Source organism: Mauremys mutica, chromosome 10, assembly GCF_020497125.1.
Source record: "Mauremys mutica isolate MM-2020 ecotype Southern chromosome 10, ASM2049712v1, whole genome shotgun sequence".
Taxonomy (NCBI): Eukaryota; Metazoa; Chordata; order Testudines; family Geoemydidae; genus Mauremys; species Mauremys mutica.
In genome coordinates, this window is record NC_059081.1 from 29,083,120 (window position 1) to 29,102,248 (window position 19,129).

Genomic DNA, 19,129 nt, shown 5'->3' on the forward strand with positions numbered 1-19,129 from the left:
CAGCACTTAGCCAGTAAAGAGACGGAGAGGGTCTTTCTATTGTCAGTCATTCCTATTTCCCCCTCTTCCCTCAACTTTTCTTTAAATGTTTGGCAGGATCTCAAAGGTCAGACACAAGCATTGCTGGAAGGAAGCTCCGGATGTATAGGGGGAGACAAAGGCACATCCCGCCACTGTGCAGGTAGAGGAACGTGGGCAATGCAGACAGCAGAGGTGCCCATGTAGGTGAAGACAAAAGCCTCTCCACCTCAGACAGAGAAGGGGGGATTTTATTTGCTATATCACTGGTAATAGGCCCCTTCCCTCTGGCCCAACTGCTGGTACTCCAACTGCAAGCCCCTCTTCCTTTCCTGCCCCTAAAAGGTCCCAAGGGACAGTGAAGCCATGAGTCAGCCTGGAATTTTGAGCAGCCATTGCAGGGAAAGAAGGCTTGACGCCAAAGACAAGATGGTTGCCGATGTTCTGACATGGCAGCAGACAAATCAGCTTATTTCTCACTAGGACCTCACAGCGTACTCAAGGCATTACTGAGTATGACAACATGCAAGCTGGAATCTACTTACATTAAAGACAAAAGTTGATTTACAGACATTAAGATTTAAGAGCAAGTGTGTAAAGATAAGAAGAACAGGTTACATGCCAAACAAAAAGGTACATCAGGCTTCTTGAGTCTAAAACTTAACTTACGTTAAAATCCTTGTCTAAAGCAACGTCTCACTTAAAAGCAGCCTCCTAGCATCACTAGCTCACTTGGCCAGGATCCACCTTTCATGAATGCAAAAAGCATGGTCTTTGTGCTCTCTCGGTGAAGGAGCAGTGTCTTTTTGCTTCTTCTATTTCCCCAAACTCACTGTTTTCTCTCCTGTGGGTCCCATCTTAGGCTGCTAGCGCTAAAACAGTGGTGAGCAAACTTTTCCTATTACGCCATCCATTACGAATAATGGAGTCTGCTCACACCACCTCCCACCCATTACCACACAGCCAAGACTTCCTCAGCAGAGGAGCTTGGGTCGAAGGCAGAGGGCTGGCCAGGGCTCCATTGCACACACCCCTTAACATTCCTCCACACCCCCTGCCCCTACAGTTTGGGGAGCTAAGGTGTTTTATAATCCTGTGTTTCACATTTCACACCCCCCGGCTGACCTATTTTTCCTGTTGACTTTCACATGTAAATAGGGCTTTCAGTGTGTTGGCTTTATGATGCTTAATCTACATATGAATCTAGGCAGACATCTGAAAATACATTTCTTTGTCTGGAAAAAACACTTTTTGCCCTCTGCTTGGGAGTAACACCTATTAACTATAGAGACACATTTTCAGTATATAGACATAACATCTTAGATAAAATCAGTATCTACATTTCATAATGCTATTAGTGACCAGCATGATCCCAGCTTTCATCTAAGAGCTCACATAACATTCCTTGTAAATACGACGACAGCAATGTAGCAAGGTTATCAGGTCTGATAGGAGTTGCTGTTACAAAACAGTGACCTCTCTGCCAGTGGATATCAAGGGTTTCTTAAGGTCACAGTGACACTCAGAAGCAACCCTAATTTATGAAGGCTGTGCTCTAGTGGGTAATGATGAGACCTGGTGAGTTTTTGTTTGGTTGGTTGGTTTTTGGGACATTGGAATACCAACAGGGATGAGTACCACCTTTATAGAAATTGTCTTCATAGCACAGGGAAATCAAATTTCATCCTTCAGATTTAAAGCACCACTACAAGGGTCAGGACAGCCAGAAGGAAACTATTAGTGCCAGCTGCACACTAGTTCACTTGCTTACTGACGAAGGCCTCCCCACCCATATTAACAGACACCACTGAATCCATTGCGGTTCTGGTGCAGGTTCTTGCATCCCATGTACAGTATTTCATAAATGGCTAGGTTTATCATGTATGTCTATATATGGGGAGGGGCATGTTTACCATTTGCTGTTGTTTGAAGCATCAAGAGAAATTGCCACTGAGCAGGAAGTCCGACTATGAGCCTATAGTCTGATCTGGTATGCAAACTCCAGCATTCCTATTATTTTAAAAATCTGATTGCTAAAATAGGTTTTGTATCACAAGAAACTAATTTATTAAATTCTAAATAGTCCTGAATTTAGATAACAGAAGTAATCTTTCTCCTTACAAGAAATACTTTAGCTCTCTATTTATAGTTCAGGAAATATTTCCCAGAAACCAAAAACATTAACACATCACCATGTTCAGTTTTCGGTTTCAAATTTTCATCCACAAATCAAAACTGAATATAAAACGAAAACAGCAGTTCATATATACTGGGCAGTGTCTCTCACTAACATCACTCCTGTACCATTCTGACTCGACTCATGATTTACACTAAGGTGAGTGAGCACAGACTCAGGCCCCTTGTCTTCGCCAAGTAAGTACATTTCTAGGCTTAAGAGTTTCCGCCATTAGGTGGAGCAGTCAGTGAATTACCCAATGGGACCAAATCCTGAAGACCTCATTGAAGTAAAATTTTGTTAACTTTTTGGGACCAGGATTTAGTCCACTGCATTCAGTGAAACATTTGCCTGAGTAAGGTCTGTTGGTTTTGGCCCATAATGAAGGGGATGGGGGAAAAGAAAAAAAAAAGCCAGTCATGATGGAACAATCATTTCGATTAGCTGATTTAGAGAGACCCTAACATTAATTCCAAATGAGGAGTCAGGTGATACAAAACACCCATTTTGTGTTTCCCTTCTATCAAGTGGAGAAATAAAACCTTTTTGGCAAACTTACCCAATTCATGGTCTGGCTAATACTACTTTTTTCCCCTACCACAATGTATGATCTTCTGTCTCTGTACTCCAAAGAATGAATGAGGGGAAAAAATAAAGGAGAAAAAGGGAATACCTAAAAAGGGCTATTCCCTAGATAGCTGAAATATTCACCACTTTGTTCATTGTTTCTCAATGGCAATAAACTCTTTAAAAACAAAACAAAAAAACCTCTAAACTGCTGCACATCAACTATCAACCCTATAAAAATGAACAATAGTCCCATGTCACAAGGGAAACAATCCTCAGGAGGAGAGAAGCTTTGCAAATATTTATTGCATTTTTGTGTGAGTCTTGTACAGCATGTTATTTCATAATCCAGAATTATTCATAGCTCTAAATATAACTTTTGTTTCATTTGTTATGCTTGAGCTGCCAATTAAAAAAGCCCAGGAAGGTTCAGCTGTTTGCTGAATGGAGTTCATCACAGCTAGTGAATCTAAATACTGTGTATTCATAGAGAACAAGCACATCCTCCTGCCATGTTGCCAGCCTCTGTTACAATGCCAAAATGTATTGGTGTAGAAGCTACATCAAGTTCAAGGAGAATTGTGCTTCTGATTTCAGTAGTAGCTGAAAGTCAGTATTTTACTATTTTCTGGACTTCGTCATGCACTTTTTTTTCCATAGACAATCATACACAATCAAATTTAGAATGCCTCCACTAGTCAAAACTGCATTAAACCATACACAGCAATAATATCAATGACCTGAATTTCTTGTCAATATCACTGTGCCAAGAGTAGTTTTCTATTTCCCCTAGTTTTCTTTTTTCTCTCATGTCTTCAAGGGCTGTTACAATTTCTCCTTAATTTACAATAGACTATACATTGCAAGTGCCATGCTACAGGGAATTTATTTTCTCAGTTGCGTGTAAAACAAGATACCCACCTATGGTGCAATATGCATAATAAATAATAGCAATTCATTCAACTATCAGTAATGTATGCTATCAGGCCACTGTTGATGTACATGACAGACACTGAAGAGCGGTGTCACATGAAAGGAAGTATGATAATAGCCTGAACTCAGAGTAGAATTATTTTTATCATATGGAAACTCATGAAGATGGGGTTAGCTCACATCATTGGCTACTTTTATTTTTGAGAGTCTAAATTGTAGATTCAGCTCTGTTTGTTTTTCAGTGTATACAGGTCACATGCAATGCTCTTATTTTATCCACAGTTTTTACTTAACCTGCCCTACATGTCACAGCCAGCTCCCAAAGATCCCTAAGTTGACTAACACAAGGGAATTTGGGTTTGACTTTCAGAGGGACAATTTAAGGATTTCTGCTACCACAAAAAAACCCTATTTTATTTGTATATGGTTCCCAGGGCTAAGGGTTTTCTCCCTGATCTCTCTACAGTGTTAGTTGTATGTTTTCAGGGTAGTCAAGTTAGATTACTTCCCTCCTTAATTACTACTATAAATACTAGATAATGGAGCGATGAGGTGACAAAATAAATCATTGGTGCAAAGAAGCCAAAGTGGGGATCAGAATCTGGCTCCTTCTGTTGCCTCTGGCTAAGACTAAAAGGGTTGCACGCCAACCACGTGTAAGGGAAGTTTAAAAAATAAATAAAGGACACTTTGCCAGTTAGGTATAATGAAACCAAATTTGACACCAGTTGTGTGTCCAACGCACTCTTAAGCAAAAATTCAAGTACATTTAAGTATGCAGAGAACTATTCAGTGGGTCATAGAAAAAAACCCCACACTAAGTCAAATCAAATTTTAAGTGTAAAAATGACACTCAGGCTGTTTTTTTGCATTTTCTTTTGTTCTTTTTACCACTGGACGCTATCACTTGTTTAGTGTCACTGTGGGCCTTGGCCATTCTGAGAGGTTAATGCTTCACTGCCTCTTGGTTTGGCTTCCAAATTCAATGTGGGAGTAGTTAGATACTCAGATTAATAATGCACAGACTTTCCATCCATTGATGCTACCTCGAAAGATATCCCCCATAGCATTTTTAAGGTTCTACAGCTCCCAATTGGAACACTCCTATATCACACTTCAGTAGACATTCTTCCTAAGGTGATAACATCAGCAAAAATCTTTAGTCAGGAGAATAATCCATAGGCTCCAGAGCAGAAGCACATAGGTAGCAAAAAAGAAGAGACACCAATGACCAATTACTCAAACATCTTTCCACTGCAGTTTAAATGTCTGATCTAAGCTGAATTCAAGTATACTTGTGCCAGGTTCTGCAATCTCCTATCAGCACCAACACTGCCCTGGGGGTGAAAGGATGCAGTCATGGAAAGCACCTGAACACCTGCTCACCACAGAGCAGACCAGAACCACCTCGGAAGATGGTATGGCTCGAGTGCCCAAAGTATGTGTTAATTCAGTCATAGCATAGCAGAGCCCTCCCTGGGGATAAATCTCAAGAGGCCCAGCAAGCATCAATTTAGTTCAACGTTTTTGTTACTGTGGGGGATGATCATACATTAAAATTATACAATATAAAAATAATTAAACAATTTTACCTTTATGTGTTGAATATACAAAAAACAAAAACAAAACCACACCCCTCCCCCCAGGAAACCAATATTGTAAGCCATCCATTTGGCATTCCTGATGACATCACAAACCATTTCAGCTTTGTTCCTGTGGTTAGCAGGATGTTATCAGAACCTTGACACCCTCAAACATCTTTATTTCACAGTTACCTGTGTACAGTACGTACACATATACAAATCAAGAGGTGGTCTCTTATGTATGCCTGCTTGTTTCATTTCATTTATGTGCCAGAGCTTGCAAGTGCTATGGTTTACTCGGGCGGGGGGGGAGGGGCGGGACGACGACACAAAACAAAAACAACCAAAAAACCCTTGATTTTGCTTAATGACTGCTAGCCTTGTCTCCACTTCCCCCATTTCAGGTGTCTGCTACAGCAGTGCTTCTCAAAGCCGGTCCGCTGCTTGTTCAGGGAAAGCCCTGGCGGGCCGGGCTGGTTTGTTTACCTGCTGCGTCTGCAGGTTCGGCTGATTGCGGCTCCCACTGACCACGGTTCACTGCTCAAGGCCATTGGGGGCTATGGGAAGGGTGACTAGCATATCCCTCGGCCTGCGTCGCTTCCCGCAGCCCCCAGTGGCCTGGAGTGGCAAACTGCAGTCAGTGGCAGCCGCAATCAGCTGAACCTATGGACGCGGCAGGTAAACAAACCGGCCTGGCCCGCTGTGGGCTTTCCTTGAACAAGCGGCGGACCTGCTTTGAGAACCACTGTGCTATAGGACATAGTAAACAAAGTGGTTAAGTTTCTCTTTTGCCCACTGAATCTCTCACGTGTTTGTTGTCATGTCATGTGATACACAACTCCAGTATTTTAATGTTTCCCACCTCTGCTTTTTAAAAAAAAGAAAAGAAAAAAAACACTTTAGAAGATTTATATTTATTATGTTTACAAAATAAATGTATGTGGTATTTCTGCATTCTTTTCCATGCACAGCATTATACATTTCTGCCTATATCTGTACCTAATAGGCCACAATTTAAAGTAATGAAATGTAGTGCATTGAAAGCATTGTAATATTCAAAGAGTACTTTCACTAAGCAGCAGATTTCTCATCATTTTCTTTCACTTTAAAGCACTGAGATACTTTGTGGGAAAGATGCTCTGTAAAAATAAATTGAATTGGGTCAGGGTTTCCAAGACATCTGCTCTATCAGTAGACTAACATGTATCTTGTTCATTTGATGTGTTTGATGATTTGGGGAATTGATGTACAACTTATGAATTCAGATGGATGTTATGAAGCTATTAAATTGTCACGTCATGGAATACCTGTATGTGGAACCAGGGAAGATAGTCGCTAAATCGTACTGGTTGCTTATGTAGGTGGCAGAATCTTGGGACAATGGGTTGGCTGAAGCTGGGAGAAGCTAGACCCTCCAACTTCTGAGGGAAAATTCCCAGCAACAGAACAAAGAAACCAGATGATGTTAGGGGGACATGTAAACTTGAGGGACTCAAACAGGAAGTATTGGGCTTTCATAGGAGAGGTGTCCTGTTTAACTGAAGGACAAGCCAAGGTCAGAGACAACTAGCTGACCTACAGAGGCTCCACAATTCTTAACACACACTATCTGCTGAGAGGCAGTAGGCAATACACAAAGAAGCCATGTACCACTTCACTAGCTCACACTATGTTTTGCACAATGCTCATCACCTCCCCTGCCCAGTTCCCATGAATTGTGCTTCCTAGGAGCCAGGCTGTCCAGAAGGCCCTCTGCTGTCTCTCCTTAAGAATGCGTTCCACTATGCTGAGAGATACCAGGATGGCTTGATTAACTTTGGGACACATGTCCCATAGAGCGCGGGGCAGGGCATGTGCTTCCTTCACCATCCTCTGCCCTTTCCCCTATAGGCACTCCCTAGACACAGATTCCCTTGACTTGCACTGGGCCCTCCGCTAGTCCCAGAATGACAAGGAACATTCGCCTCAAGATCAGATGAACTCCCCCTTCTGCACGGAGAATGCACCTCATTAGGGACAGAGAAAGAATTGTACCACAGCAAAGCTGACAGAATGCATTCAAACTAGGCAATTGCCGGGATTTAAAGGGCCCGTGGCAACATGTCAAAACAGGGCTAGAGGCTGTCTCTGCTACCATCTCCATTCCTCACTACCCCTTTGTTACTCCTCGCATCCACCTAGGTGCCATATTCACCTATTGAATGTACACATTTAGGCACATGTGTACACATGCCCACACTACAGTTAAGTGAATGTAAAGCCTTTGAAAGATACTGGCTTGATCACACAGAAGACAATCTTCAATTTACCTCTCTACCAGGCCCATCATAGGCAATAGGAGTGAGGAGCACCAGGGTATAGCTGTTTCCCTGCCTCTAACTGGGCTCAGATTTTCCATAAGGATGCCTATCACAGGCCAGCTGGCCACTGTAAGTGATGTATATCCACTGTGCCAGAACAGGTGCTCCCATTTGGCCTATTAAGTGGCTATGACAGTGCCTGGGGCTATAAAGAATCAGAGAACCTAAGAGAGAGAGTCTCACAGATAGCAGCAGAGGGGCTTATCCATTGACATCTCTGTGCTAGAGTGCTGGATCCAGGAGAGGAGAGGGCAGGGGGAGCGAGGGATGCTTCCGTGGTGAGGAAGATCTCCCCACAGAGAGGCTGTGAGGGTTCCCATTGGGAAGAGTGAGGTTATACTCAGGCTGGGTGGCTCCTCTGGCAGAGGGACAGAAGAGGATGACTAGGAATCTAGGTGTGGCAGATGATACTGGTGTGCGGTATGTGGGACATCATGTCATGGGATTGTAAGGACTATGTATACTGGGGAATAAATGGATTATGATGGTACATTGTTAGAGATAGATTTACACGGTTTGTTTTGATAATAAACTGCCCCCAAGGAAAGGTAATGTTGAGGCATGAAATTTTGTGGGAAGTTACTGAAGATTCTGAAGGAAGGAAACTGAGGCAGGTGCACCTGGCATGCCAGAGTGTTCTGCAGGAGGGTGCTTGAGGTAGGGCAGCCCTATAGCAACACCAATTAGTGCTAAGCACGGTGTTTGCTTTGTGATATCAACATCTGTCCATCAGGAATAGAACTGAGGCCTTGTCTACATGAGAAAATTGTACTGATTTAACTAAATTGGTGCAGCACCCTTGCATGGACGCACAGTTTCTTTATTTTTTCTATTCTTTCTGCATCCAGTGGGTTGCCAGCCATCCCCTGCTCCTTGTTCTGAGAAAGTGTTCTGTATTGCACTATCCAGTTTAAGAGTAATTTATGTGCATAAGGACTCCACTTTCACTAGCTTAGTAAAGTTTATAAACTGATCCGATTTCCTAAGTAGACAAAGCTTGAGTCCGTTATACTTCAAAGAGCACCCCACCAAAACCACAGGAAAAAAGTCAGATAACAGCAATTCGGTCACAGTTGATGTGAGCTGCATTTTGAAACAGTAACCCTACAAGTGAAAGGCTTTATATGCAGTTACCTCACCCCATAATCCATACAGATTAGTAACATAGTACATTTAGTACAGTACTACATCACTCTACTAGTTCAAGCTTTGTTGTGTTTTTGCTTTATAATGAAGTAGGCAGTGCTTGAACTTGCTTGCTTCACGGTCAGATAAATAATTTCCTTAACTGTTGTTCTCGTTCAGCTTGCAGTTACTGAAGGACGTAATACAAATCATTATTCTTCACATAATTGAAGTCTATAATTAAAAAATGATGAATTGTGTAACATATTTTACCCCCACTAATCCCTGTACACTTGTCCTCTGAGCCAGCACAAGCAAGTTTGACTAATCAATGTTCTGCTTTTTTGTCTAGCAGATGTTTCTCTCCCTATTTATTGTTTGTAATAAGGTACAGATTGCTGTTAATCATCGAAACATTTTAAAATATATTGACATCAAAACAAGAAGATTGATTTTTGTAAAGATTATTTTTTGAGTGAAGAGTTAACAAGATAGCAAACACGTTTCAGTATAATAATGACTTGAGTGTGTTCATTGCTAATTTGGTATTAACTAGATACTAGGCAAATAAAACTCAATGTAAGCTATGCCTGTTTGGTGTTGTGCTCTGACCCCTCTAGTGGCAATTTGGCCAATGAGAGATTGATGAGCCTGCTCCATCCTTGGCTGAGAGTGCAGGATCTTTTAGCTGAGGCAGAAGCAGCTCTCAGGAAAAGGGATCTTAATGGGTGATTACAAGTTTGGTTGATAAAGGTAATAGTGTTGATGTAAGAGAGACTTATGTAAGGCATGTCACTTGGTACTGCATGACATTTTGGTTAAGATAGAAAAAAATTAATATGGCACACATTAAATAGTGGCTAACAGGTCTTAAAATGAACAGGGAATCATCATCAAGTGCGTGTGTTTCTGTTGGGGCCCCCAGGAATCAGTCTTGACTCTATACTATGTAATGTTTTTTAATCAATGACCTGGAAGAAAACAGACAAAATTTGCAGATGACCCCAAAATTGAGAGTATGGTTAAATAATGAAAAGGACAGATCCTTGATAGAATGATATGGATTGTTTGTTAAGCTGGGCACAAGCAAACAATATGCATTTTGAGATGGCTAAACATATACATCTTGGAACAAAGAATATAGGACATACTTATGTGATGGGGGACTCCATCCTAGGAAGCAGACACTGAAAAATTTAGAGACAGTAGTCTCTAACATGAGCTCCCAGTGCGATGCTGTGGCCAAGAGGGCTAGTGCATTCATTGGATGCCTCAAGAGGAGGGGGAGTATATTTGGTACTGGTGCGACCACTGACGGATATTGCGTTAAGTTCTGGTGTCCATAATTCTAGAATAATATTGTTAAAGAGGTGATGAAAGAGGGGCCATGAAAATGAAAAAAGGATCAGAAAACATGCCTTATTGTGACAGACTCCAACCCATTTAGCCTGGCAAAGAGAAGTTCAGGGGGTTGCTTGATTACAGTCTAGAAATTTCTGCATGGAAAACAAATACTGTATTTGATAATAGGCTCTTCAATCTAGCAGACAAAAGTATTGCACAGTCCAATGGCTGGAAGTTGAAGTTAAACAAATTCAGACTGGAAATAAGGCTTAAAAAAAACCCACACCGTGAAGGTAATTAACCATTGGAACTATTTACCAAGGGTCATTGTCTGAGAGGGAGAATTCACCATTTTTACATCAAAACATATGCTCTAGTAATTACTTTGGCAAATTCTATGGCCTGTGTTATGCAGGAGGTCAGACTAGATGATCACAGGTCCCTTCTGGCTTTGGAATCTATGATCCAGAGGTCCCAAGTTTGATCCCCACTGTTGATGAACCCAGTACAGCAGGGATGGGCAAACTATGGCCTGGGGGCTGCCTCCGGTCCTTCAGATGTTTTAATCCTGCCCTCAAGCTCGTGCTCTGGCACTCCAACTGGGGAGCTGGGTTGGGGGGTTGCCCCGCTTTGTGCAGGCCATTGCTCTGCACAGCTCTCAGAAGCAGCAGAATGTTCTCCCTTCAGCTCATGTGCATGGGGCAGCCAGGGGGCTCTGCACGCTGCCCCCACCCCAAGCATGGCCAATGGGAGCTGCAGGGGCAGCACCTGTTGATGGGGAAGCACGCAGAGCTGCCTGGCTATGCCTCCACATAGGAGCTGGAGTGGGGACATGCTGCTTTAGGTAAGCGCTCCCTGGAGCCTGCACCCCTGCCCCCATCCTGTGTCCCAACCCCCCTGCCCCAGCTCTGATCCTCCTCCCGCCCTCAAAACCCCTCAGTCCCAGCCCGGAGCACCCTCCTGCACCTTCAACTCCTCATCCCTAGCCCCACCCCAGAGCCTGCACCCCCAACTTGAGCATTCACCTCCTCCCCCACACTCCAACACCGTGCCCCAGCCCAGAGCCCCCTCCCACACCCTGAACTTATTTCTGGCCCCATCCCAGAGCCCACACCCCAGCCGGAGCCCTCATCCTCTCCCACACCCCTACCCCCAATTTTGTGAGCATTCATGGCCTGCCATAAAATTTCCATACCCAGATGTGGCACTCGGGCCAAAAGGTTTGCCCATTCCTGCCCTAGAGGCAGGGTTATATCAATTTTGGCCTTGGGAATTGAGTCAGTGATATGGTAACTACCTTATTAAAAAATGGCTCACTCAGGATACTATTTGAGGACCTTTCCCTGTTTAATTAACTTTGATAAGTGACATAGTTCACTTTTCTGATCTCCTTGATCCTTTCCAGGAGTTGCAGTTTATGAATTTCAAAATCAGGGAGATCATGTCAATGAAACTACATCCACAGACCAGTAGAAGAACAGAAATAATTCTGAACTGTGAAAGCCGAGTGGAATGAGTGGAAAATATGACATCACATTATTAACAGAAATGACAACTCCTTTCTTCCTCTCAGTCTCCCCCACCCCCCCAACCTCCCATATAGACAAAGGACAGAAGGTTGGGATAGGAATGAGGTTAAAATAATTACAGACTTGCTTTCTGAAAAGCAGTGCAGGGTTTAAAGGGTAATATTTTCATTCATGTTTTCCTCACACAGTAACTGATTACCTGGTGTACTCTTTTAGACTCAATGGAAATTCACTACATTTACATAGTTTTGCACTGTATCAGCCTTTACTTTACATATCAAATGAACCTTCAAAAGTTACTGTATGTATAACACTGGATTTGGGAAATGTATGTCAAATATTTTTGTACAAGCGCAAATTTAAAGAAATTTTCCCAGTAAGTCAATGACAGAAGAAGCAACAGGAAAATGACCTAGCAGGCAAAGGCTTTGCACATAAGGACCAATCCCATGGGCCATCCAGTCCACAATGTACAGTGTCTGATGATTTATGGCTAAAACTCAGGACAGGGAGTCAGGATACTTGGGTTCTGTTCCTGGTTCTACCGTGGAATTTGTGTGAACTTAGGCCAACATTTTAAAAGTTGTGTGCCCAACGGTAGACACCTAAAAACCATATATATAAATAATAAGTGGCCTGATTTTTAGCAGCATTGCACACCCACAGATCCCATTGTACTTATTTAGGTAACCTAACAGTTTTAGGGTGCAATTTTTAGTGGTGCTGAGCATTAGTCTTTGCACTTACAAAAATAAGTCCCTTAAAAAGTGCCTAATTTTAGGCACTCGTGTGTAAATGTGTTGGTCCTCATCTTTATGTCAGTTTCCCCATCTGCAAAATGGAGGAGGGGTGGAATTTATATCTGTGTTGAGAGGCTTAATTCTTTGATATTAATGAAGTGCTTTCACATACTCAAGTGGAAAGTGCTATATCAGCTGAAAGTATCCTATTATTGGTGCCCATAAATGTAAGCAACTACTTAATAGCAAGGTCATTTAAGAAAATTCCATTAACATTCATGATATCAAGAACTTATGTGCCAAGTCATTCCTTTCTCACTTATAATAAGGCTGAGGGTGGTAAGTCACTTGTGCCAAGAAAAACAAAACATCCTAGCATAGCAGGTTAGTGGAGTAAGTTTACACCCAGTCCAATTTTTGCAAGCAGCAATATTTCTTTCCACAAGTAATGACCAAAGCTTCTGCAGATCCCAGAGTATTCTCCAAAGTCTGATGGAATAAAAATAGTAAGAACTCACTCCCTCTTTCCCTTCCAAAGTAATGAGCCTTCAAAGACACCGTTTTGCCATTTACAGAAAAACAGTTTTCTAAGGAGCACCCATTAAGGAACAGCAGTTTCAATATGCTTCTGCTGGATGTATACAACAATAGTTGTCTTGCTGCATGTTCCCAGATTTGAATTCTGTGGCCTTGGCTTGGAATTCAGTGAAGCATTACATTCAACTAGAGGCAAGTTGCTTCAATAGAGAAGAGCTGGTAGAAGCAATTAATAAATTCTGGCAAGACTGCATGTCTGAAGATGTTTGAAATAGTTCAGCCATATCCACAAGGTACTCCCACTTATCAAACTTGACAGTCCTGGAACTATAGCATGGCACTTCCTTTTCAACACATGAAGGCAATAAATATTTAATGCAAAACACTACGTGTGGAAACAGTGAGGCAGCAGAATACCTCTTTCCCTTTAACTCCCCCTTGCAAGATATTCAAAGAAAAAAAATGGTAGTGAAAATATCAGGGCCACCCAGAGGATTCAGGGGGCCTGGAGCAAAGCACTTTCAGGGGCCCCTTCCCTAAAAAAAAAGTTGCAATATTATAGAATACTATATTCTCGTGGGGGCCCCTGCGGGGCCTGGGGAAAATTGCCCCACTTCCCTCCCACCCCCACCCCCGCCGGGTGGCCCTGGAAAATATAGAACTTCTTGCCAGCAGTTCTAGAATCTCTTAAGGATACTCTGATAGAGCACAAATAGCCGATTAGAACTGGGTTGTCTCCCTCTGATCTGAATGTTATGATCCAACTCATTGGGAGGGACTCTGAAGTTTTAAGGAGGCTAGAAAGACAAGGGCTCCCATTTCCTGTTCTGACAAGGGGCCTGATCCAATGACCACTGAAGTCAACAGGAATCTTTCCATGGACTTCAGTGCACATGGCACCATGTTGTGTCCTGGAAGTGGCCAGCAGGTCCAGCTCCTAGGTGGTGGGGCCCCAAGCGTTGCCCCCACCCTGAGCACCAGCTCTGCACTCCCATTGGCCAGGAACCACAGCCAATGGGAGCGGCAGGGGCGGTGCCTGCAGGCAAGAGCAGTGCATGGAACCTCCTGGCACACCTGCCAAGGAGCTGGACCTGCTGGCCGTTCCAGGGTGCAACACGGTGCCAGGACAGGCAGTGAGCCTGCCTTAACCCCACTGTGCTGCTGACTGGGAGCTGCCAGAGGTAAGCCCGCACCCCAAACCCAAATCCCCTGCCCCAGCCCTGAGCCCCCCCCAAACCAGAGCCCCCTCCTGCAACCCAAGCCCCTCATCCCCAGCCCCACCCCAGAACTTGCACCCCCCTGCACCCTAATCCCATCTCAACCTATAGCCCCCTCCCACACCCCAACTCCCTGCCCCAGCCCAGAGCTCGCTCCCACACCCTGAACCCCCTACCCCCAGTTAGAGCCCTGTCTCCCTCCTGCACCCCAATCTCCTGACCCAGCCCGCTGAAAGTGAGTGAAGGTGGGGGAGAGCGAGCCACCGAGGGATGGTGAGCAGGGGCAGGGCTAGGGTGTTTGGTTTTGTGAGATTAGAAAGTTGGCAACCCTACACACAGCACATTTCGAATAGTACTTTAAACCAGTGGGCACAATGTGGTACTGCAGTTGCAGTTTGTGGCTGCAATGAACTGACACTCTAAAACCATACAGTTTGAGGCCAGAAGGGACCACCAGATCTAGTCTGACCATATACATATCACAGGCCACTAAACCTCCACAGTCCATGTGTTAAATTTTCAAACACTTCTGTGCCTTCTCCCATCCTGCCCCTCATAGTTGGGAGGAGCTCCCCATAAAACTTCTGCAAGCTCACTCATTAACCTTCATTCCCCAAAACTTAAACTCAGATGCCTACAACAGACTTGATGATGTGGGCTGCTGGTATGCTAAGACCGCTTCCTAACTATCTGAGCAATACTGCCTCATTTTTTTCCTTGTAGTGCCCCTTCTGTCTGCATCGGTTTTCTTGTTTTATACTTAGACTGTAAGCTCTTTGGGGCAGGGACTGTGTGTTTGCACAGCATCCAGCACAGTGGGGTCCTGGTCTATGACTAGGGCTCCTAGGATCTATGTAAACAAAACAATAGTTGAAGATAGTGAGTCTTCTATAGCATACACTGGCCATAGCAACTCCCTTCCCCAAATGGAGCTAAATCAAATTCTTATTTGTTACGTTAAATGTAAATCTGGAACCAGGGGCAATGCAGGATTATGTATCTCTCCCCCTCAAGATTTCTGCAATCCACTTAGCAACATGTTCTGAGGGGACCCATCCAGAAGGGCTGCTGCAGACTCTGCCCCGCTGGGCAGTGGACAGTCTTTCACCAGGATGGCCAGCAGTGAGGAGGCAGCGGCTCCCCCTGGTGGTGGCACTCACCTTGTGTCCATACAGCACAGGGAGGGAGGAAGCAGCAGGGTGGCTGGCTGTGGACCGAGTCCCATCACTCCCCCTAGGGTGACCAGATGTCCCGATTTTATAGGGACAGTACCAATTTTGGGGTCTTTTTCTTATATAGACTCCTATTACCCTCCATCCCCTGTCCTGATTTTTCACACTTGCTGTCTGGTCACCCCAACTCCCCCACTTACATGGGACTGCTTCTCCTTCCCTGCTGTTGGAGTCTTAGTGCTTCCCTCTGCCTGCTATGCAACCTACCCTGGGGCGAATGCCCCATGCCTCTTCCCAGAGAAGTGGCTGCTCACCCACTCCTATAGCAGGGGATCTGCCCAGGGGAAAAACAGCTCCCCTCACACTGCACTGCCTTCCATTTAACAACAGCTTTAAGGGGAGTCAGGGGGTGAAGGTGGCATCTCCGGCACGATCCCCAGCAGGCATTCCTCTGCCCCCCCTTCAGATTAGGGGGCATGCCCCAGTTTTAATACCGGTATTCTAGATCCAGAGGCAACATGTGGGGTGGGCATGGGGCACATGCCCATCAACAGTTACACAGTGCCCCAGTCTGGAACAATTCCAATGGATTTTAATCATGCTATTGCCACTGAAGTTAGTAGGTTAACCAGATTGATAATGATAAGACAAAGATCAAGATTTGGACCCCAAACAGTAATTTCTTATTGGAACAGACTAGTTTCCCCAAAACAGACTAATGCTTGGTGCTTCACAGGATGCTAGCACTCCTAATTGCACAGTACCCCTTGGAGGCAATTTCTTGCTGACTCCAGGTTGTGATCAGCTTATGCCCAGAACCTCATAAGACACTTAGGAATATGGATGAAAATTATCTTTTAAAAACGTAATTACATTTCATAATGCAGGCTAACAATTTATGGTTACTACCTATTATAAAAGCAATATTTTGTCTCAGATACTAATATAGTTGGCCCACGCACATGAGTGAAAACCACGTGAAATCAAGGTAAAGATAATGAACAGATGACACAGACTCAGTATGAAGAAGGCTCTGCTGAAAAATGAAAAGAACATACATATTTCATTCCCCTTCTACTGCTAGCTTCTGTTTTAAAGACTGTCTCAAATGGTGAGTCACAGTCATTTTGGGGAATTGCTTAAGGCTCATTCCTTTCCACCGAGATAGCAAAAGAAAAGTTTGAGAGGCACTTACAGTATAATAGGCCATCTCTGAAATGGTGCAGTGCACAAGAAAGGGCCTCTGTGGATTAGAGGTCCCTATCTACTTGTGCTATTTAAGAACGATTATTAGTTTAGCTGGCATGTGGTTCCACTGAATTTCAAAGGAAAGGTAGACATTGGTCTTTCTTTCTAATCTCTAAATATAATGTTCCATGTGACTGTTCTCATGAGGTAATAATGCCTGTTGTGATTGACAGTTATGATTCCATTAGCTTAATGAACTTTAAATGCTCTACAAATAGCAAACATTGATTTTTCACCAGTTTTCTAGTTTAGCTGCTGGAATATTATTCTCTCATAGGATGGTTTATACCATGCAGTTTATCATTACAATAGACAGAGAGAGAAAGCATGATTTAAAGTGATGCATATGTTAGAAACACAGCAGGTGTTGCCATATTATGCCTGGAGAACTACAGCACCATTCTCCAAGTTCCTGCAAAAACAATGTGAAACTGACAGGGCTCACTCACCAAAGGTGGCAGCTCTGGGGGAACAGCTCTCACCCAATTCCGCACCCTCTTCTGTCAGTTACTGAAGCGGTGACCCATCTCACTCTTCATGACTGAGCCCTTGAGCCAGGTCGTCTTATAGCTGTCCCCTTCCAGGATAACAAAGTCTCTCCAGACTAGCTGTCCAATTTGCATCTTCAGTGCTCTTGTGCCACTTTCCAGTGACTGGTAGGGAACCCAGGCCTATCCTCTAAGCTGGGTTCCAGGCAAGGGACCCTATCATAATAGGCCAAAATCCACACAGTCCTACCCTCGTGCTGCTGTTTCCCTGGGCTTCTTCCTGCACAGCCTTCTCAGACTTTCTTTCCCCACAACTCTTCTTGGGGTTGACCCTCCTTCCAGGATTAGAAGTCCAGTATTTAGCCTCTTGCCCATTGCCCCCTGCTTCCAGAGAGAGATTGCAGAATCTTTCTGCTGTAAGATTCTTGGCTTTATAATCTAGCCTACTCCTGCACAGCTGGGTTTCTTGTTCAGTTGAGCCTGGCTCTCCCTCCAGGTGCAGCCAGCTACCCTAATTGGCTCCTCAGGCCCACATTAACCCATTCAGAGTCTGTGAGGAGTATAAACCTCATCAGTTACACACATTCTCTGTAATGAAGCATTTGACTGTATTTCTCCAGGGGATGGGGAGAGAAGTGGTGGGGATGAGACATGTATCTTAGTTGGATACTCTGTCTTTGCACATATGCAGAGAACAAAGCAGAGGGACAGTTTCAGAACAGACCATTACCAGATACATTCGGTAGCTGTTCTGAGGCTGTACAGGAAGTTTTTGTCATGAGCAATGAACCTGGCAGGTCACACCCTAGTGACTCAGAGCTGAGCCAGTCAGGGAGCACAACTGGGTTGGGGAAGATTTACAAATAGAGGAGTTTAAAGCAGCACTGTGGACTCAGCTGCTGATCAATGTAGAATCAAGATGTGTTTGCAGTGAGGGCTGATTCCCTCACTCTGTATGCAGGTGAATGCTAGTCCAGCTTTATTTACTAGGGAAGTCCTCCATTAGGATGTTTGGTCTAGTAAGGTGTGTTTCATGGACCTAGAGTGAGAGCTAATGAAAACATTTGTAATCCCTTAGATGACATTTGTCAGGCATTTAGATTTAGCTACCAGCTAACTGCTTAAACCAGGATTCTGTGTCACTGAAAGAGAAACTGGGGCAGCACTTAGTGAGGTATGTATTTGTGAATTCTTAGCTGAGCTTCTGGGGAGAAAATGATGCCCTATAGTGTAAGGCCCTTATAGAGATCCAGGAAATGTATATTTTATGTGCTGATCCCAGTGCCTGTACTACTTTGGATACAGGATACAGGCTTTTGTTTCCATCAGCAACTGAGGACCAGTCAGCTATTCCCCTAAGGGCTAAAATGCTGCTAGCAGTGGAGATTGTCCCTAGACTATTTATTTGCTGACCGGGTTCTGAAATGTTTGAAAGGACAGAGATGCTGTCACTTGGACTCTTCAGAGCTTGAGAAATGACACATACTACATATTGTGGACACATCATTAAGACAAATCAACTCAGAAAATCAGAGGGGAATGCGTTTTGATGTGTATGCTGAAGTATAGAAAATGTTATGCTGAAACCTTATTTGAACATTTGTAACAGACAAGTCTGTATAAGGAACATCAGTAGATTTACTGTTTAATGGCTTTTGTTTAAAACTTATTCAGAGTGTTCCACATACTATTTACAATGTGTTTTGTGCATTAAATATGTTTTACTTAAAGTGTATCTTTGAAGTTGACTGGCATTAATGACATCCATATATCACTATTTTACACATAACAACTCTGAGGTTTAACTCTAGATAATGTTTTTTCAAAAATTCCTAGAAGACAGAACTCCAGTTTGCATTTCAGCAAGGAGTTAAACTGAGGTGCAGGAAGAAGGGGAACTTAAGAGTTATGCTGAACATCCCCTGCTCTCCCAGTACATACATACACACACAGTTCTAAATTTGTATTTCATAGGCACAATTCAGAAGATCTCTCACTTATTTAAAAACAAGAACATTTCAGATAGAAATAAGGGACTAGGAAAAATATTCTATCTTCCCTGGGCCAAAGTCAGTCCTGGTGTAAGCAGATG

At 43.6% G+C, this 19,129-nt stretch overlaps 1 protein-coding gene across 4 annotated transcripts in view; it reads right to left on the reverse strand.

Annotated features, from left to right (window-relative positions):
- LOC123343391 overlaps nt 1-17,427 on the reverse strand; it is a 55,982-nt gene extending 38,555 nt beyond the window's left edge. For 3 of the 4 annotated variants that reach the window (XM_044978506.1, XR_006572222.1, XR_006572221.1), the window contains exon 1: nt 16,999-17,427. The gene's annotated coding sequence lies outside the window, so the exon portion shown is untranslated. Of the gene's footprint in view, nt 1-5,286; nt 5,371-16,998 lie in introns of those variants that run through there. The other variant, XM_044978505.1, reaches the window with a different exon arrangement.
- Nucleotides 17,428-19,129: the final 1,702 nt, after the last annotated feature.